The 22,371-nt window shown below is 39.1% G+C and overlaps 1 protein-coding gene across 4 annotated transcripts in view; it reads right to left on the bottom strand.

Annotated features, from left to right (window-relative positions):
• PATJ (PATJ crumbs cell polarity complex component) overlaps window positions 1-22,371 on the bottom strand; it is a 372,856-nt gene that overhangs the window by 152,486 nt on the left and 197,999 nt on the right. The gene's annotated exons all lie outside the window — the stretch shown is intronic.

The following is a 22,371-nucleotide window of genomic DNA, read 5'->3' as shown; positions in this document are numbered from 1 at the left end:
CTTCATGAATGTTGCGGAAATGAAATAAAAATACACATTAAAGGACTTAGTAGCACATGGCTTATAGATACTCTATAATTCTTTTATTCAATCTTCTGTCTTTCCTTGCTCTTTCTACTTTATGGTCTAAATTACCTATTTTAGGATTTGGCTGGTTAGGCTTTGTGTTGATTATGTGCAACAAAGCCACACTAGCAGATCGGGGTGGGGGATGATGTCACTTTGAGCATGTCTTGTACTCCATACAGCCCCAGCTCAGGGCAGATGTGTTGCTGCAGCTCAAAGGTTGATACCTACAGTGTGATACAATCATCTTATCAGCTGAATAACCAGTTTGTAGATTGTGACTATCTCAGAACTCTCTCTGCTCAGTCTAATGCTTCTTGACTCAGGTTTGCTATCCTTACAAGGAACCTTACAAATTCAAAGCTGAACTCGAATAATTAGTGCCAAGGGAGAGGAGGAGAAGTGCCTAGCCCATTGGATCACTTTACCAGACCTAACAAACACTGCCTTATGAGAGTAAATTTAAAAATACTTTATATGTAAATTCACATTAAAAGAATTAACCATATAAATGGCTGCTTATTTTAGAAAAGAGAATAAATCTGCTTGCTTTACAGTGATTTTGAAAAGAATCTTGGGGCACTTGGGCGGCTCAGTTGGTTAAGCGTCCGACTTCGGCTCAGGTCATGATCTCATGGTTCATGAGTTGAGCCCCTGCATGGGGCTCTCTGCTGTTAGTACGGAGCCCCACTTCGGATCCTCAGGACACAGCTCTCTGCCCCTCTCCCACACATTCTCTCTCCCTTTCTCTCCCTCTCTCCTCTCTTTCTCTCAAATGAAAACACTTTAAGAAAAGAATCTTAACTTTTACAAATAAAGCTTATTATTAATAATAAAGAACGCATTTAGCAAAATACAGTAAAATACAAATCTTGCAATGTAACAAAACCACCCTCTATATAGGAAAAAAATATAAAGTCATATTAAGGTTAAAGTAAGTAAGCTCAAAGTGTTTCTGTTGCTCAACTACCAGGAACAAGATGCTAGGTGACTATTTTAATGAATAGAGATGTGGACACGCATTACCCTCAAGATGCTTACACAGCAAAACGAGGGAAACAAATACAACAAATATTAAACCCCCCCAAAATATTTATTTATTTATTCATTCATTCATTCATTTATTTATTTACTTATATTGTAGAAAAAGAGAGAGCATGAGTGGGGGAGATGGGCAGAGGGAGAGACTCTTAAGCAGGCTCCATGCTCAGTGTGGAGCCCAACACAGGGCTCGATACCAAGACTATGGGATCATGACCAGAGTTGAATGCTCAAATGACTCAGACACCAGGTGTCCCAACAACTACAATTATTTAAATAGAAGTTCCAATCACCACAGGTGCTGGTCCTGAATACTCATTTATTAGTGAATTAGGTCAGTGAATAAATACTCAATTGTTATGAGCAATAGTTGCTTTTAGAGTTTTAAGAACTGACGTGTCTAGAAGACATTTCACGGAAGTAGCAGAATTTGAGAAGCATTTTGAGTAAGGCACAGAATTTGGTTATGAGAAGAGCCTTGTAGGGGGAATAGCAACTTTAGAAGCATACCTGCAGGTGGAGTGAGGAGGAGCATGTGAGAGCCCATTTGGCTGAGAACTGAAAATTGTCTGGGTTAGTGGGTGAGTGATAAGAAACCAGAGTACAAGGTTTACAGAAATTCCAGCTGGGGATTCTACAGAGGTGTCCTGAGGTCCCCTGAGGATGGGCCTTGAGAGGACACTCGATGTAAGATCTCTTCTCTCAGATTCAACGGGACCACTGAACACTTTCATCTGCTTTGTTTGTTGGAGTTACAAGGTTAAGAAAGTTAAATGCCACTACAGCTAAGAAAACCAAATAGAACATAAATTTTAACACATCCCTTTCAGAAAATAATAAAGCAGAAAGAGATGATTTAAAAAAGATACTGAAGACTTTAACAACACCATAAGCTCAAAGTAATGGATATAAGAGAGCTCTCCATCTGACAGAAAATACACACATCTGGGGAGGCACACACAGAACAGTTACACAAACAGTGTGCTGGGCCATAAAAGAAACTTCAAAAAGAATCAATATCATATAGGCTGTGTCTTTGAACACAGTGCAATAAAACTATGAAAAACTATAAATTAAAAAAAATTATTTTATTTATTTTAGAGAGAGAGCACAAGTCAGGGAGAGGGAGGGGGGGTATGGTGGGGGGGGGTGGGAGAGGGGGAGGGAGGGGGAGAGAGGGAGAGGGAGAATCTTAAGCAGTCTCCACACTTAGAGCAAAGCCCAACACAGGGCTCAACCCCATGACCCTGGGATCATGACCCGAACCAAAATTAAGAGTCAGATGCTCGACCAAGTGAGCCACCCCAGCGTCTTGAAAAACTGTAAATCAACAATAAAAAATAAACTTTAAAACTCCATGGTATTTAGAAATACATTAATGTTTGTTAAAAGCCCAAGATTTAAAAGGGAAATAATTACAGAAATGAGGGAATACAGTACTCAAAAATGAATACAAATTATAATTCTAGGTATCAAACTTGAGGGACACAGCTCAAGCAGCACTTAGAAGGTTATTTACAATTTTGAATAATTTTTCAGAAAATAAGAACAGTATACCCAAGAGGTTAGAAAAAGAGCTACCTATCAAATGCAAAGAAATAAGAGAAAATAATAAAGGGCATGTGTTAATGAAAATAGAACGAGCACGACCAATCAAAAACAATCCACAGAACAAAAACACTATAATAAAGATCAGTGAAACCCAGTTCTTTGAAAACATTAAGAAGACAGACACTGTAAAAACTGATCAGGAAAAAAATTGAAGACAGACAGAAATTCTTGCAATAGAAAGGGTTGAAATCACTACAGATAGATTAATAAAATTATTATGGGGGTGCCAGGGTGGCTCAGTAGGTTGAGCATCCAACTTCAGCTCAGGTCATGATCTCATGGTTTGTGAGTTTGAGCCCCACATTGGGCTCTGTGCTGACAGCTCAGAGCCTGGAGCCTGCTTCAGATTCTGTGGCTCCCTCTCTCTCTCTGCCCCTCCTTGGCTTGTACTCTGTCTTTCTCCCCAAAATAAATAAAAACATTAAAAAAAAAGATTATGAATAGTGTATTGATATGAAACGCTGGCACACTTTAAAATCTAGAAGACAGATACATCTCTCAAAATTTGAAATGCCATATTTAGTATAAGAATAAATGTAAAACTGCCATAGACTAGTAATTATTAAAGAAACTGAAATGTTAGTCAAGAGTATTCTCTTTGAAAAAGTAACAAAATCCCCCATGGTTCTAGGTATTTTTACATTTGAATTCTACCAGATTTCAAGTTTTAATGAATTTTATCTATGTAAATTGTTCCAGAACATAGGATGGGCAGGGAGTTATCCACTTCATATTTTGAGGCAGATATAATCCTGATTCTCATCCCAAAAATAGAGACAAATCGAGAAAAGGAAAGTACAGTCTTACTTAACTTAAGGTCATAAGATGTTAAATATTAAAAAAAAATAATTTGAGGGGCTCCTGGGTGGCTCAGTCAGTTGAGCGTCTGATTTCGACTCATGAGGTCATGATCTCATAGTTTGTGAGTGAGCCCTGTGTCGGGTTCTGTGCTGACAGCTCACGGCCTGGAGCCTGCTTTGGGTTCTGTGTCTCCCTCTCTCTCTGCCCCTTCTCCCTGGCTCACATTCTGTTTGTCTCTCTCTCAAAAATAAACAAACATTAAAAAAATAATAATAAGTTGAGAGTATATTGAAAATATTTAGTTTAACCTCTATGATATAGCCAGTATTTGACTATTTTCTGACCTAAGAAACAGCAATTTCATATGATTCAACCTAACACTATATTATGAATAAGGGCGCATTCCAGGAATGTAAGAATAGGTAAATATCAGGAATTTTTTCAAGGAAATTATCACACTGATAAATTAAAGCAGAAAAGCTGAGAAACTATGTTAATAGATGGCAAAAAGCATTTGAGAAAGTACAATATCCATTTAAGATTTTTTTTTTTTTTTAAATACAAACTGTTGGCAAACTAGAATAGAAGGTACATTCTGGACTTAAGCTGACAAATAGAAAATATAACAGGAAAAAATATTTGTAGTATTTAAAATCAACAGGGAGTGGGGCGCCTGGGTGGCTCAGTCGGTTAAGCGGCCGACTTTGGCTCGGGTCATGATATCGCGGTCTGCGAGTTCGAGCTCCGCGTCGGGCTCTGTGCTGACAGCTCAGAGCCTGGAGCCTGTTTCAGATTCTGTGTCTCCCTCTCTCTGACCCTCGCCCGTTCATGCTCTGTCTCCCTCTGTCTCAAAAATAAATAAACGTTAAAAAAATTTTTTTTTAATCAACAGGGAGTTAATATACAGAAAGGCAGAAAAAGATAGTAACCTCAATAGAAATCGGGTCCAAAGACAAAACTTAAAATGCTCACAAAATGTAAAGACATGCTCAAGTTCATCAGTAATTATGGAAATGCAAATTAGAGTGAGATACCAGTTTTTGCTATTAGACTGGCAAGTATCTGAAAGCTGCATCATTAAGCCTTACTGGAGATATGGGAATCCTCATGCGCTGCAGTTGGGACTGTCGAATGGTGCAGCCTTCTGGAGAGCAGTCTGACACACTACTTAATCAGATTAAGCATACATATGCTCTACAAACCAGCAATTCCACTCTTGGGTATGTATATCTTAGTGAATTCTTATACAGGTCTTAAGGGGGTGTTCTTTGAGAGAGTAGTGGGGTTGGAGGTAATAGCTGGAGATAGTAGGGGGGCTGGAGGTGTACGTCACTGGGAGAGAGGATGGATGAAATGTGGTAGATGGACATCACAGTGTACCATCAGCAGGTAGAAGCAATTAATTGGAAGTAGTGACAGAGAGATTTTCAAAGAGTGCTGAATGAAAAGGGAAGAAAACAATAGGCCAATACCATCTAGGTAACACCATTTATGTAGTTTAAGATTACTGCAGAAAAAGAACACAATACAGGTTTTGGAAGTGCATACATGAAGATGCGCATATTTAACACATTAGAATGGTTGGTTATTTATGGTGGGTGGAAAAAAACAGGAATACAAGGGAGAAAAGGAAACCAGTCAGGGACCCCCAGCAGACCAATGATGGTAACATGCTATGAAGATTATATATTTAATGCAATTCTCTGGCCCCGGGCAATAAAAAAAGAAAGATACTCAGAAAAGCCTCAGTGTTGTATTAATATGAAAAGACCTCCAGGTTCAAAACTTGTCTGACTTGTTCAACCTTCAGAGAAAAAAATTAACCTTCATGGCCATTAACTATATGTTCAAGTACTTAGACATGGGAATGATTAATGATAAGAGGGACCCTCCATTGCTAAATATGGTTCCATCACAGCTGGTGAACAACTCAAATTAACTGCTACAAATGGTGCATCTCTATCAACACATTCTTGTGGCAGAATAGGAAGAACAGGGGCTAAGGGGTCAGAATTTAGTCAATCCTAGAGAGGCACTTAACATCCCTGGTTCTACCAATTACTGAACCTTCATGAACAGCAGATTTCTTATTTGTAAAGTGGGGTTGTCGCCTTGAAAATGGATGTTAGCATAAAACGCCTGGGGATACAGGGTCCAAATACTGCCAGGAGAAAATACAACCAGGACTTTATTCCATGATTTAGCTATGTTGAGGTTTTAAGTTGGTCTTAAGTGGGTGACACAGCTACTTTTCTTTACATTTGTCTATCTTGAGGAAAACAGAGATTTGTGACAGGAAGCAATCCCCCCTCCCCGACGACACAAAGGAAGTGGTCACACAGAACTCAATGGAAATCACTAGAAGGGGTTAGCATCCCTCTCCCTCAGCTTCTTTTCCCTGAGTTACTCCTATTGAGGAGCTGTCAGGACAACTTCTGCAGGTGCAGAGGAGTAACACCACTGGATCAGGTGTTAGTCCCATGCTACGTAGGCCACTGAGGTGGCTTTCCAATGGTGTGCTAGGTGTGCCTGGGTGGCTCAGTCGGTTAAGTGTAGGACTCCTGATTTTGGCTCAGGTCATTATCTCATGGTTCATAAGGTTGAGCCCTGCATCAGGCTCTGTGCTGTCAGCAGAGCCCGACTCTCAAAATAAATAAACTAAAAAAAAAAAAAAAAAAAAAAAAAAGAATTAGTTCAGATTTGTCCCTCAGTGAAAGAAACTATAATCTTCATGATTCCTCCTTATATGAAAGAAACATCTCATAGGTTACCATGTCAATGAATCCTTCCCACGCTTTTGTAAACACCTCCATTTGCACATGAGTGGACTGACAGAGAGGTAAAGCCATTTAGTCCGTGTTTGGGCCAGGTCTGCTGAGTCAAGTGCTGTGCTGTCTTTATCACACCAACTCACAGCTATCTCTTAGGCTGACAGAATTTTCCTTTAATGTTTATTTGTTTTAGAGAGAGAGAGGGGGAGAGAGAGAGAGAGAGAGAGAGAGAGAGAGAGAGAGAGAGAGAGAATGAGAGGGGGAGGGGCAGAAAGAGGGAGAGAGAATCCCAAGCTGGCTCCAAGCTGTCAGCACAAAGTCTGACCCAGGGCTCAATCCCACAGACTCCGAGATTATGACCTGAGCTGAAACCAAGAGTTGGATATTTAACCGACTGATCCATCCAGGAGCCCCTAGACTGGCAGAATTTTGAGTAATAAGAGGATCCCCTTGTAAGAGCTCAAATAATGGTTCCCAGGCCTAGACTCCTTATATTTGCTAGGCTGGCCACCTAAAAATCACCATTAGAGTCTATAAAACAGAATCATGACTGGGCTCCCCCAGCCAAGATTCTGAACCAATGAGTTGAAGTTTAGTAATGGAATAAATTCTCTTTGTTACAAGGTCCTTAGATGATTCTCATGGGCAGCTAAGGTCTGTGAATAACATGATTTATCTCCCATGCAGTACAAAATTTTTTTCTATAGTTATCATGACAGTCAGTCATAAAGTTCACAGATATCAAAATTTCAGGCAACCTTGAGTACATCCTTCACAAGACTAATCTAACATGAAGAATACCTCTGGCTCCACAATCACGCCTCAGGATTAAATAAGAAATGCTTTGACTATACAGGTTTCTTTAGAATCTCAATCTCAGCCTGTCTGCTTCTATCTCCCCCACCCCCTCCCAGGTTGTCTGCCTCCCTCCCTCCCTCTTCTCCTACCTCAGATGTTTTCTGCCACTTCCATTATTAATTGTTTCTAATCTATAGCTGTAATAAAAGGTGAGCTAGAATTTCAAAAGGAGAGAAGGAAACAAAGTTAGCCTTTGCGGGAAAAGCAGATCCGAACCCTTTCAGTGTCTCTGAAAAATCAAGACACTGCATGCCAGCTGGTTTATTCAGAATCTGAGAAATTGTAGTCGAGCTCCTCTGGCTGATTCGGCACAAACCATTCTGCAGTGTCAGGCATGTGGCTCCACCGCAGGGGAAACCCACACCGCCTGGCATTTGCTTTGGGGGCTGCTGGGAGTCGTTTCCAGGGTAACCAGTGACTGAAGAAGGGGATAAGTAGAAAGAAAATGTATAGAGAGTGGTTTTCTGAAATCTTTTATCAATTTCGAGAAATGCAATTAAAGATGTGGGGTAAAGCATATTATTTTCTTTGCACCCAATGGGGTTCTCCCCTAAACTTAAGAAAAAAGAACCCACGCTTTGTTTCCTGTATACAAGCACCCCCCCCCCCCATTGATTATGTAAGTACCAGCTTTCAGCACCAAAATATTAGAAGTGTTTCTAATGATCCAAGATCTTACTGTACCCATCACCTGTATTTTCTGGAACTATTTGTGATAAATAGCCAATCTTTATACTGACTTTCATTGATTTTCACAATATGTTAGTCAAGTGGCAGTAGTTTCTATCAAAAAAAACCTAGATGCCCTTCCGTTTCTAAATACAGATCACATTCGGATACAAGGAACATACTTCTTTGGCAGCAGGCTTTACTTAAGTAACCCTTAATGAATATCAGCCTAGAATAACTGGAGAGAGAACAGTCTTTTCTACTCAGCCGAACAGTCATGCTTGTTTTAAACATGGATTTTCTAGCCCCATGACAGTGTTATCTGAAGAAAGGAATCCCAAGTTGCTCATAATTCTATATCAAAGCATCAGTGCCTTTTCCTTGTCCAATAAAGCCAATAAGATTTCTCCAAGGTGGTCTCAGGGTATTTTCCTATCATCCTAGGATATCAGGTGTTGCTAAGTAACAGAGCCTTTCTCCCAAGAAACAAACTTAATTCAAGTCGCTGTCCAGTATTTTAATAGAAAATGTTCAATACACCAGAATAATGACCTGATACAGTTTCAGAAGCATTTAGCTACCTGGTCTGTTTCTAAATAACAAAGGATAATGCAGAGAAAATATTTAAATATATTTTCTTATATATTAAATACAAGGATCCCACTTTTAGATAAGCAGGTAATAATAAACTTAATTTTCTTATGCAGTAACCAACTTTTAATTCAGATTTGAGAAGTAAAAACATATGAAAAGAAAATCATAACTAACAATAAAAAACAGCATATGCACTTCAGCAAAAAGGAGCCAATCTCAAGTGAAAGTCTAGACCAAAGAGAGGAAATAATGAAAATAAGTCAATGTAAAGAAACTATACTTGACATAACAACAAGTAAATTCCTCTCTTAAATGTTGTAGATGTTCTTGCCAGTATATAAATTTGATAAGATCCTATGGACCTATAAGTAGAAATTAGTAACTGAAGTACACAAACATGAGTATAATAATAATAGTTGGATATTGTTAACTTCATTCTGTTGAGCTCACTTAATCTTTATGAAAACTCTATGAGATAGGTATTCTCTCCAACTTTACAGATGAGAAAACTAAGGCACAGACAGGACAGGGAGTGCACAGTAATACAGTTACTGAAGGGTAAAATGGGGATTTGAAATCAGTGACTCTGACTCCAGAGTCCATGATCTCAGGTGAAAGTCAGGACCAGAATTAAACAAAAAGACTTACTTAAAGAATTCAGAAGCAAACAGAGAAATCAAATAATTTCATTCCTTTTAGTCACAAAAATTCAAAAAGCATAAGATATTAAGAATAGAAAAGAAAATCAACGACAAATCTAAAGTGACAAAATTCTGGCAGTCAATTAGAACAAGAATCATTAGGACTACTTCCTCAAGAGTAGGAAGGAAAAACAAAACAAAACAAAACTTCAACTCATAATGAAAATCTAAAATTTTCCATTAGATGAATCAAAATCCAATCAAGTCCATATGCAACGAGCAAACTTTAAACAAAATACACTGAACTTTCACTGTTAGACACGATGCTGATTCCTTGGTATATTCGGTATTATGAAATATAATCTTTAACAAGTCCATTTACAGCAGAATGGATAAATAAATTGCAGCATATTCAAACAACGGAACTTTATTCAACAATGAAAACAAGTACTACTACATGCAACATGTTTGGTTGGATATTAGAGGCATGTTGGGGAGAAACAAACCAACACAGAAAAGTGTATGCACCTGATTCCATTTTTATCAAGTTCAAAAACATACAAAGCTAATCTATGGTTTTAGAAGTCAAGACAGTGTTGACATTTGGGGAAAAGGGAAGATACAGTGAATCAGAGAAACACAAAGTAACTTCTGGGTGGTAGTAATTTTCTATTTTTGTGACCTGGATGGTGGGTGAAAATTCAAACTGTGGTACAGTTTTCTGTTTGTTTATTTTCCAGTAAATTTACTTTTTTAGAAAAAGCCTTATCAAAGTAATGTGAGGACCTTATTTGAATTCTGATTTGAACAAACCAACTATAAAAATCCATTTTGATACAATAAAAAAATTTGACTGTGGGTTGTGTATTGGATAAAACCAAAAAATTATTATTAGGTACATTAATGGTATGATAGCTGCTTTTCTAGAGATGCATATGTAAGGATGAAATTACATGATGTCTGGGAAATGGCTTTAAACTACTTCAGTAAAGAAAAATAAGGGAGAAGTGAAACTGATACAGTAAAACCTTGTTAATTATTGAATCTGGGGGAAAATGTATAGGAAATCATAGGCTTTTCTATTTATGTTTGCAAATGTTTGAAAATTTTCACAACTAAAAGAAACCTTAAGTGACTCAACTCTCTAGAGAACTAAGGGTTGAAGGAAGGTGGGTGGGAAGATGGGATAAATGAGTGATGGGCATTAAGGAGGGCACTTGTTGTGATGTGCATTAGGTATTATATGCAAGTGATGAATCACTAAATTCTACTCCTGAAACCAATATTACACTATCTGTTAGGTAACTAGAATTTAAATAAAAACTTGAAACATAAAAATAATAATAATAAAAGCCCTCCTAACAATCCTATAAGGTATAATCATCCCATCGTTACAGATGATGAAACTGAGGCTCACTGAGGTTATGAAACTCGCCCAAACTTGCATTTAGTAATTGGTGGGCCTGGGGTTCAGATTCAGGTCGGCCTCACTCCCAGTCCCATGTGCTTACCTACCACAAAAGGAAAATAAAGATGTGTGCTGTGCTCACGTCTGAGAGAGTGGCCGAAGGGAAGTCTAAAACCTGTCTTAGTCTTTTTGGAATTTACAGTTTGGTGGGAGATACGGAACACGTATCAGCAATCCCCAAGAGGAAATACATACAAACTGGGTTTAGTGGGTACAGCTCAGTGGTAGAGCATTTGACTGCAAACTGGGTTTAGGTGTCAGCTGAAATAGAAAATGGAACTCAAAGAGTCAAAGAAAGGAGTTAACAGCTAACTCCATCTATTCATTAAGAAAAACATCAAATGCTTGCTCTGGGCCAGGCACTGTGTTACTCACTAAGGATCTAAGAAGGGTGAATTAAAAGATAAAGGAATAAAGGTTGAATTAGGTTCTATCAAAAGCATAAGAAATCCCAATTAAGATTGGGATCTTCCAGTCACATAACAACAAAGATTCAACTTCTGTAACCAGTACCTAAATGGTTAAGAATAACATTTAGTTTGGAGAAGGAAACCAGTCCAGAGCATCCACAACCAAGGATACCAAGGATCATTGAAGTTAATCACAAATCAATGGCAAAATCAGGAACAGAATCCACAAGTCCTCACGGATTAGTTTCACTATCCTAAGGCTCAGATAATTGCGGCAATTACACCCAGTCCAAAGTGAGGTTAGAGGTGTGCTACTTACACGTCTCACTTCCCTAAACCTTACCCCCATTCCTTTTTTATGTCGTGCCGTAAGAAGACTGATCGCTCTGCCAAATCCCTCTGATGACAAGGGATGTGGGGTCAGGCAATCATTCAGTGGGGACGTGCAATCAGCAAATAATCTATCTACAAAGTAGAAGTTCCTTGAGCACCTTTAGGCGTACAATAAGAAATGAAATTAGTTTAGTACACAGAAAGTTTATCCATCCTAATTAGGGAAGATCATATTTGCACCTATGCTCAAACACAAAGGCTCACGTAATCAGTCTTGATGGATATATCCACTGAGGCTTTCTGTAACGGCACCATCATACCTACACCAGTGTTTCCCCAAGTGTGGTCCACAGATCATCTAAGTAGTTCTATACAAAACACACTTGGGGCACCTAAGTGGCTCAGTTGGTTAAGCGTCTGACTCTTGATTTCGGCTCAGGTCATGCTCTCAGGGTTCATGAGATCGAGCCCCGTGTTGGGCTCTGCACTGACACTGCAAAGCCTGCTTGGGATTCTCTCTCCCTCTTTCCCTGCCCCTCCCCTGCTTGTGCTCTTTCTCTCTCTCAAAAATAAAGACACGTTAAAAAAACAACAACAACACACTTGTCTGGGCTCCATGTCATATCTACAAAATCTAAATCTTAGGATGCAGACAAGGGGTCACCACCTTTTTTTTTTTTTAAGATCTCTATGTAATTGTTATACACATTAAAAAATACTGTCCAAAAACCTAAGATAAATTCCTCTCCACGCTCAAAATGCTTTTGTGGCCCTTAGAGAGGACTGAAAACAAGGTATAAAAAAAGGATTTGATTATTAGTGACTTCAGATTTTTACTAAGTCTTGAGAGAGACCAAAAACATGTTGATTTTGAAGACAGCACCGAGAAAAGCCAAATGCAACTTTAAAAACACTCTTAAAAATCCGTTGTTGTACATTTTAAATATCAGGAGAACACAGAATATGGTTCTTTAATCACTATAAAAGCACTGAGTCGCAAGCTCATTATGGTTATAGTGTGGTAGAACTGTGTTGCAGTTGTGATTTTGCTCCCTGGTCATTACCCAGTCATGCAGTAATGCTCAACAAAAGCCCCACACTGGCAACAGATCAGGAAATCAGCAGAGGCACTGACGGCATTAAGGTGTTTAATTATATTTTCTGGAGGGGGAAAAAAGTGGCAGTTTGCAATAATTAAAGGGAACCGTAGAATGTAGAAAAAGGAATATAACACGGTATTTTCCAAGTTCACCTGGTCCCCTTAGTGACTGATTCTTTGGAAGCAAACCTCCCTCTGCATTCCTGCTTAGGAAACCATCTGGCTTTGTTCACCCAGGGCCATGTGCATACGTTATTGGTTCCAATAACCATCAGAGAAAGGTTTAGGGAAGAAGTAGAATTCTAGCTGAGATCTGACAGTATTTTGTGTAGTCATCTTTAGGTGTTTATTTATTATGTTTCCCCACTATTATGAGAGAAGAAACTGCCTCTTTTGCATAGGTAGAGCTCTTGGCCCAAAGCAGGCATAGCATACATATATGAATAAATTACGGAAACAAAAGTTTACAAATCCTTTGTTATCTGAATTGGTATCAATATACAGGTTAACTTAATCAAAATTTCTAATTAATACAGTTATATCTTCCCTAAGAATTAAATTATAATAAAGGACTCTAAACTGAGAAGAACATCTTCTCGGAGTAATTAAGATGTTTCATCTTCATTAGAAACACAATCTTTCAGGTATGTTAAACCAGACTCAGAAAAAATAGTGCGAGAAGTTTAGAGTCAAGAAAGAGCTTCAAAAGGCACATCCTTAAGTCAGAAAGTACTACTGTTCCGATTCCATCGATGCTGCATTTTAACTGTTTGACCTCCTGCAAGTTCCTTAGCCTCACATTCCCAAATTTAAAATAAGATAACCTTTCCTATCCTAGGAATTTGAGAAGACAGCACTAAAGAATACACTAAAATGTTTAGCTTAATGCCCAGCATAGAGAAGCTTTCCAGACAAAACTTTCCCTCCTTCTCTCTTGCAGTTGGAGAGCTCCTTGAAGTACCACATAAACCAGCCTTAATTACATTGCACTGCTTTTTAAAATTATCATTTTTATTTAAAAAATGAGGAAACAGGCTACGAGAATTTGGGTACCAAGCATGAGGTTGCATGGTACATTTGATTTTTAAATAGGACAAGAAAATATCCCATGAGACTTTTTCAACAGTTTTATAAGAAGAACACTAATTCGGGGCGCCTGGGTGGCGCAGTCGGTTAAGCGTCCGACTTCAGCCAGGTCACGATCTCGCGGTCCGTGAGTTCGAGCCCCGCGTCAGGCTCTGGGCTGATGGCTCGGAGCCTGGAGCCTGTTTCCGATTCTGTGTCTCCCTCTCTCTCTGCCCCTCCCCCGTTCATGCTCTGTCTCTCTCTGTCCCCAAAAAAATAAACGTTGAAAAAAAAAAAAAAAGAACACTAATTCTATAATTTGCCATAATATGATTAAACATAATTAATTTTGTTCAAATAATATTAAACAATAACAAAACTTGTTTAACAGTTTCATCCCAGAGCATGTGAGATTCCATGATGCTATAAACAGAGCTTAGGCAAAGAAACCAGTCACGGGACAGATGTCCTTTACTGCTGCAATAGGCTGATGGCATATTCACACGTTTCCAAGTCCAATGGGAAGCTAGTTGGTACAGTGGAGAGAACTGGTTACGATCCTGGACTCTACTTTCTAGCCATTAAATCTTGGGCAAATCATTTGCCTTAGTCCAGTCTCTGAATGGTCATGGGTTAAATGAAAATAATCTTGCCTGCCTTAAGCATCTTACAGGATTTTTAAAATGATTAGATTAGAAGTACTTGTGAAATTATGTTAAAAACAGTCATGCTCTAAAAGAATGTAAATGAGCTGGCAATCGTCTTAAATAGTTTTTGGTTTTGAAGTTTTTTTTTTAAAATAAAGATTTATTGAGAGTAAGGGAACACCATCCTGATTAAATTTCTACTTCAAATGACAACTAAATCAGGTGAGTGAAAAATCTCGGAGATAACTCGTAGTCCTGAAATTTGAACACTGAATGCTTGGATGGTGGTATCTTCTGAACAGTTCAAAATTTTCTTGGGTAAAAGTTAATTCCTTGGGCTAAGGAGAGATGAGTAGGTGGAACACAGAGTTTTTAGGGCAGGGAAACTATTCTGTATGATACTATATATGGATACATACGATTATACATTTGTCAAAACCCATAGAATGTAAAACACCAAGACTGAACCCTAGGGTAAATGATGGGTTTTGAGTGATAATAATGTGTTAGTGAAGGCTCATCAATTATAACAAATGTTGTACAGGATCCTGGTATAGGATGTTGATATTGGGGGAAACTGTGGGGTGGGGGTCAGAATTGGGGAGAGGAGTACTGGCAGGAGATCTATGGAAACTCTATATACTGCTCAATTTTGCTGTGAACCTAAAACTATTCCAAAAAATCAAGTCTAAAAAATAAATAAGTAAATGAAAATTATGTTATAAAAAAACTATAAACTTCCTAGAAGAAAACACAGGGGAAAAGCTTCATGACTTCAGATTCAGCCATGATTTCTTGGATATGACACCAAAGGCAACAAAAGCAAAAATAGACCAAGGAGACTACATTAAACTTAAAAACTGGGGCGCCTGGGTGGCGCAGTCGGTTAAGCGTCCGACTTCAGCCAGGTCACGATCTCGCGGTCCGTGAGTTCGAGCCCCGCGTCGGGCTCTGGGCTGATGGCTCGGAGCCTGGAGCCTGTTTCCGATTCCGTGTCTCCCTCTCTCTCTGCCCCTCCCCCGTTCATGCTCTGTCTCTCTCTGTCCCAAAAATAAATAAACGTTGAAAAAAAAAATTTAAACTTAAAAACTTTTTTTCATCAGAAAGACACAATCAATGGAATGAAAAGGCAACCTATGGAATGGGAAAAAATATTTGTGAATCATATATATGATAAGGAGTTAACATCCAGAATATGCAAAGAAATCCTACAACTCTACAACAAAAAATTAAATAACCTAATATAAAAAATAGACAAAGCACTTGAATCGTCGTTTTCCCAGAGACAACATATGAATGGCCAGCAAGCACATGAAAAGATGCTCAACATCACTAATCATCAGAGAACCAAAAATCAAAATCACATAGTACCTCCTTCCCATTTGGATGGCTACTATCACAAATAAGAAGCGTTGGTGGGGATGTGTTGAAGTTGGAATCCTTGTGCACTGTTGGTGGGACTGTAAAATGATGAAGCCACTGTGGAAAACAGTATGAAGGTTCCTCAAAAAAAATTTTAGAAAGAACTACCATATGATCCAGTGATCCTACGTATGGGTATATATCCAGAAGAACCGAAAGTAGAGTCTTGAAAATATTTGCACATCCATGTTCAGAGCAGCCTTATTCACAATAGTTTTTCATCACAATAAACAGACAAATGAGTGAATAACTGAACCTACTAAAAGAAGTTACCCCTTGGGAATATATTGAAGATCATACTGTGATCTAGCTCTGCACGTACCAACATGACAAGTGAGTGTGGGGAAGGAGACACCTAGACATGCCAAAAGATTGGGTTCTAAAAAGCTGGCAGCTAAGATGATTATAATAAAGACAAAGAAAAGATACCAAAGACTGTCAAAACAATCTGGCAACATTTCTCTTTCATGTACTTCCCACGGAGGAACAGACACTTGTTTTCTCTCTGCTGTTGGAACCTTTCACCGTTTAATTCTTTATCCCTTGGGCTTTAATATCTTTTTGGCTTTTTTTCAGGCAGTCAAGATGATAACATGAAAAAGGAATTATTTCAGGCATCGTAGCCAGTCTGTTCTCATTTATGTCTCATCTTTAGACTGATCACACACTGAAAGAAGCTGACAGTCAGAACCTGGACAGGATCTTGCACATCAGTGAACAATTGCTTTCTCCCAAGATAAAAGAAAAGATAAATGAGAGAGGAAGGGACTGAGAGGAAGAAGCGAGCAAAACAGAAAAGCAAAAGTAACAGCAGCAGAGGAAAGTGAGCAAGGAAATGTCTTTTGGAGACTAATCTAAAATCTCCAATGGGCAATTCTGAACTCAGATTTATAACAATAACAGATGCTGCCTTTTCAGTGACAGTTACCTTCAAATAAATGATCTCATTTAGTATTTCAACCATCCTTTCTAGAAATAAGAAACATTGAGGCTGGGAGGGATTAGGTGAACTGCCTAAGAACATTAGCTAGTAGAAGGTGGAGTTGATATTTTAACATAAATCACCGTCTCTTTTATAAATTATAAACCACGTATTTCTTTAAAGGCAATATAAAACTGTATCTAGCACTCTGGTCATTTTTTTTTTTTTTAATCTTTATAGATTTTTGAGAGAGAGAAAAAGCACAAGCAGAGGAGGGGCATAGAGAGAGGGAGACACAGAATCTGAGGCAGGCTCCAGGCTCTGAGCTGTCAGCACAGAGCCCACTGGGATGGGGAAGGGCCAGGCGGGGGTGGGTGGGAAGGGGCTCGAACCCACGAACTGCGAGATCATGACCTGAGCCTAAGTTAAACCAACTGAGCCACCCAGGCGCCCCTGCTCATCTTTTTTCTAACGTATAGTCAAGTTAATCTTATGGAAAGCAGGTACTGAATGTGTATTCAAGGCATCATTCCTTGATGAGAAAGTTCAACTCTTAAGAAAGAATTTAAGTGTTGTAGGGGCGCAGTGGGGAGCTCAATTGGTTAACTGTGGGACTCATGATTTCAGCTCAGGTCATGATCTCATAGTTTGTGAGATCAGTGCAGAGCCTGCTTGGGATTCTCTCTCTCCTTCTCGCTCTGCCCCTCCCCCCACTAGTGCACTCTCTAGTGAAAAAGAGAGAGAAAAGAGAGAGAGAGAGAGAGAGAGAGAGAAAGAGAGAGACAGAACACAAGTGGGGTAGGGGCAGAAAGAGAGGGAGGCACAGAATCTGAAGCAGGCTCCAGGCTTTGAGTTGTCAGTACAGAACCTGACACGGGGCTCGAACTCAAGAGATCATGACCTGTGCTGAAGTCAGACACTGAACTGACTGAGTCACCCAGGTGCCTCTCAAAATAAATAAACTTTTAAAAAAAGAAATGTTGTACATCAATTGTACCTCGATTAAAAAAAAAGGACAATTTAAGGTAAAATCAGTAAACAAAAGTATCATAAGCAAGGTTAGAAAAAGTTAAAAATTTTAGAATCAAAAGGAGAGTTCTGAACTTAGTATGGCCAAATAAATATAAAATGACCCCTTATATTTTTGATAGACTCATTAAATCCCTGGCACTCCTAGCTCCACACAAGATGCATGACAGTGTTCAGCAAATGTTTCTTTTATAACTCCATTTTCTGCCATGCTGCCTTGTATGATGCTCTATAGCTGGAGTATAACATCATGGCTCCTTCATTTTCTATGCCTCAGTAACTTTAATGATCAAAGAAGCATTCCATGACCCCTCAGGCAGGTGTCCTTTCTCTCATTTCCAAGGTATTCTGAGCCTTTTCCTGTCAAAGCTCTCCATCCCCTGTGAAACTGATTTACTTATCTATCTTCCTCATAGGACTGGGGTTCCTTGGGAACCAGACTCATTTTGTAGCCCCCAAACCCATCATGGTATCTGGCACAGAGTAATCAGTTAAATGGTTAATACTTGATTTGCAGCCCCAAGAAGTTAAGGATGAGGGACAATATTTTTTCAGGTTTGGCTTTCCCAGCAATTCACTTGTGTTAAATTTTGATGGCATCTATGGCCCTAACAGATCACCATTTAAGAATAAAGACAAGGGGGTACTGGCAGGAGAAAATTCAAGGTACTTGGTACAAAGGGCGCCCAAAGTCTCCTTTAAAGCCTATAGAATAGCTTCCTGGATGAATTCCCATGTGGGTGTTCCTGGGAGCCTGGGTTCCTGTCTCACCCTTCCCAACTCTCCTGGTACAAATCTCTCATGCTCTATCCAAAGCAATGCTCCATCCAGTTAAATGGGGCAATAAAACCCAGTAACTAAGAGCAGGGGCTCTGGAGTTAAGACTGTGGGTTCAAATCCCACTTTTGTCACTTGAAGTTGGAAAAACTTGGGACGTTTAACCTCCGTCTTTTCCTCAGCTACCTCATGTAGAAAATGAAAATTACCATGTGTTTGGTTTGTTTGGGGGATTATGTGAGGTAATGCATTTGAAACCTCGCACAATACCTGGTCCTATTCCCACCTTTACCCTATACTTTCTTTACCATGCAGAATCCCAGAGCTCCCCCCATGTGCAAATTTTCTGCATAATTACCCCACACCCCACAGACTACTATGCCCCTCTCTATATTCCTTGTCTTTTGCCCTGTCACTGGTTAGCTCTGTCCCTGGTCAACTGAACTACCTAACTCCCTGGGTCCCTACTTTTAGCTCACAGATTCAAAGAATAAAAATACAAAAGTTTCTACTGATTGACATGTAGGAGGAGGGGAAGTGGGGTTGCACTTTGAGATGCATAGTGTTCACTAAATGATTCTATGAGTTATACCTTAGAGATCTCAAAAACAGTTATGAGACAATAATTATATTCAAATGCAAATAACATCTACTGAGAATGAATTTCATATTAAGCACTGCCAGGTTCTTTTCATATATTTGTTTTCTCACCTAATCTTCAATCTAACATGCAAGGTAGGCATTAGCCATGTATACTAAAGATAAATAAACTGAAGACCCCAAATTTAAGCAGCTCGATTGAAGTTGTACAACAAAAGTAATAAAGGTGAAATTTCAGTACATATCTTCTGATTCTACACACAAAGGCTCTTTGAATATGCTATATGGTTTTTTACTTCCAGAGATAAAAGTGAGTTAAATGTATGCATTTTTCTTGGTTAGGATCAGTAATATGAAAGTGAACTTTGCTTAGCTCTCCAGTGTGAAGTATAAAAGCTGACTATTATGCTTATTCATTCACTCACTCAAAAAAGTTTTTAACAATAATTACCACATGGTGAGCATGGTGCTAGATGTTGATGGGCAATGGAAATCTGACCCTGGAGTTTACCAGTTTATAGTGGAAGTGACAGGTTTAATCTAATAATCACAGAATTAACTCAGATAAAAATAGAGAGAAAAAGCACCACAGGGAGTGTGTAGAAGAAGTATCAGTCTCTGAAGTGGACATCAAGAAGGTCTTCCTTACCTCATATCTGTCCAGATCCAACAATACATTAAAAAAATTATTCACCACAACCAAGTGGGATTTATACCTGGAATGCAGGGCTGGTTCAATATCCGCAAAACAATTAACGTGATTCATCACATCAATAAAGGAAAGGACAAGAACCATATGATCCTCTCAATAGATGCAGAGAAAGCATTTGACAAAATACAACATCCTTTCTTGATAAAAACCCTCAAGAAAGCAGGGATAGAAGGAACATACCTCGAGATCATAAAAGCCATATATGAACAACCCAACACTAATATCATCCACAATGGGGAAAAACTGAGAGCTTTCCCCCTAAGGTCAGGAACAAGACAGGGATGTCCACTTTCGCCACTGTTATTCAACATAGTATTGGAAGTCTTAGCCTAAGCAATCGGACAACACAAAGAAATTAAAGACATCCAAATTGGCCAGGAGGAGGTCAAACTTTCACTCTTTGCAAATGACATGATACTCTATATGGAAAACCCTAAAGATTCTACCAAAAAACTTCTAGAACTGATTCATGAATTCAGCAAAGTTGCAGGATATAAAATCAACATACAGAAATCGGTTGCATTCCCATACACCAACAATGAAGTGACAGAAAGAGAAATCGAGGAATCGATCCCATTTACAGTTGCACCAAAACCCATAAAATACCTAGGAATAAATCCAACCAAAGAGGTGAAAAATCTATACACTAAAAACTATAGAAAGCTTATGAAAGAAAATGAAGATGACACACAAAAAAAGGAAAAATATTCCATGCTCCTGGATAGGAAGAAAAAATATTGTTGAAATGTCGACAACTACCCAAAGCAATCTATACATTCAATGCAATCCCTATCAAAATAACACCAGCATTCTTTACAGAGCCAGAACAAATAATCCTAAAATTTGTATGGAACCACAAAAGACCCCAAATAGCCAAAGCGGTTTTGAAAAAGAAAACCAAAGCAGGAGGCATCACAATCCTGGACTTCAAGCTATACTACAAGGCTGTAATCATCAAAACAGTATGGTACTGGCACAAGAAAAGACACTCAGATCAATGGAACAGAATAGAGAACCCAGAAATGGACCCACAAACGTATGGCCAACTAATCTTTGACAAAGCAGGAAAGAATATCCGATGGAATAAAGACAGTCTCTTCAGCAAGTGGTGCTGGGAAAAATGGACAGCGACATGCAGAAAAATGAACCTGGACCACTTTCTTACATACACCAAAATAAAGTCAAAATGGATGAAAAACCTAAATGTAAGAAAGCCATCAAAATCTTCGAGGAGAAAGCAGGCAAAAACCGCTTTGATCTTGGCCGCAGCAACTTCTTACTCAACACGTTTCCAGAGGCAAGGGGAACAAAAGCAAAAATGAACTACTGGGACCTCATCAAAATAAAAAGCTTCTGCACAGCAAAGGAAACAATCAGCAAAACTAAAAGGCAACCAACAGAATGGGAGAAGATATTTGCAAACAACGTATCAGATCTTTACGTGATACGTTTATTTGGGTTAGTATCCCAAATCTATAAAGAACCTCTCAAACTCAACACCCCAAAAACAAATAATCCAGTGAAGAAATGGGCAAAAGACATGAATAGACACTTCTCCAAAGAAGACATCCAGATGGCCAACTGACACATGAAAAAATGCTCCACATCACTCATCATCAGGGAAATACAAATCAAAACCACAATGAGGGGCGCCTGGGTGGCTCAGGCGGTTAAGCGTCTGACTTCAGCTCAGGTCACAATCTCGTGGTCCGTGAGTTCAAGCCCCGTGTCGGGCTCTGGGCTGATGGCTCAGAGCCTGGAGCCTGCTTCCGATTCTGTGTCTCCTTCTCTCTCTGCCCCTCCCCCGTTCATACTCTGTCTCTCTCTGTCTCAAAAACAAATAAAAAACGTTAAAAAAAAAAAAAACACAATGAGATACCACCTCACACCCGTCAGAATGGCTGACATTAACAACTCAGGCAACAACAGATGTTGGCGAGGATGCAGAGAAAGAGAATCTCTTTTGCACTGGTGGTGGGAATGCAAACTGGTGCAGCCACTCTGGAAAACAGTATGGAGGTTCCTCAAAAAATTAAAACTAGAACTATCCTACGACCCAGCAATTGCACTACTAGGTATCTATCCAAGGGATACAGGTGTGCTGTTTCGAAGGGGCACATGCACCCCCATGTTTATAGCAGCACTATTGACAATAGCCAAAGTATGGAAAGAGCCCAAATGTCCATTGACAGATGAATGGATAAAGAAGATGTGGTATAGGGGCACCTGGGTGGCTCCGTCGGTTAAGCGTCTGACTTCAGCTCAGGTCACGATCTCACCGACCGTGAGTTCGAGCCCTGCATCGGGCTTTGGGCTGATGGCTCAGAGTCTGGAGCCTGCTTCCGGTTCTGTGTCTCCCTCTCTCTCTGCCCCTCCCCCATTCATGCTCTGTCTCTCTCTGTCTCAAAAATAAATGTTAAAAAAAAATTTAAAAAAAAAGAAGGTGTGGTGTATATATATACAATGGAATATTTCTTTCTATATACAATGGAATATTACTTGGAAATCAAAAAGAATGAAATTTTGACATTTGCAACTATGTGGATGGAACTAGAGGGTATTATGCTAAGCGAAATTAGAGAAAGACAAATGTCATATGACTTCACTCATATGAGGACTTTAAGAGACAAAACAGATGAACATAAGGGAAGGGAAGCAAAAATAATATAAAAACGGGGAGGGGGATGAAACATAAGAGACTCTTAAATATAGAGAGCAAACAGAGGGTTACTGGAGGGGTTGTGGGAGGGGGGATGGGCTAAATGGGTAAGGGGCTTAAGGAATCTGCTCCTGAAATCATTGTTGCACTGTATGCTAAGTTGGATGTAAATTAAA

This window comes from Herpailurus yagouaroundi, unplaced genomic scaffold (assembly GCF_014898765.1).
Source record: "Herpailurus yagouaroundi ecotype Mexico unplaced genomic scaffold, PumYag 77, whole genome shotgun sequence".
Classification (NCBI taxonomy): domain Eukaryota; kingdom Metazoa; phylum Chordata; class Mammalia; order Carnivora; family Felidae; genus Herpailurus; species Herpailurus yagouaroundi.
The sequence above is the reverse complement of the archived record's forward strand: the minus strand, read 5'-3'. Positions and strand labels throughout refer to the sequence as shown.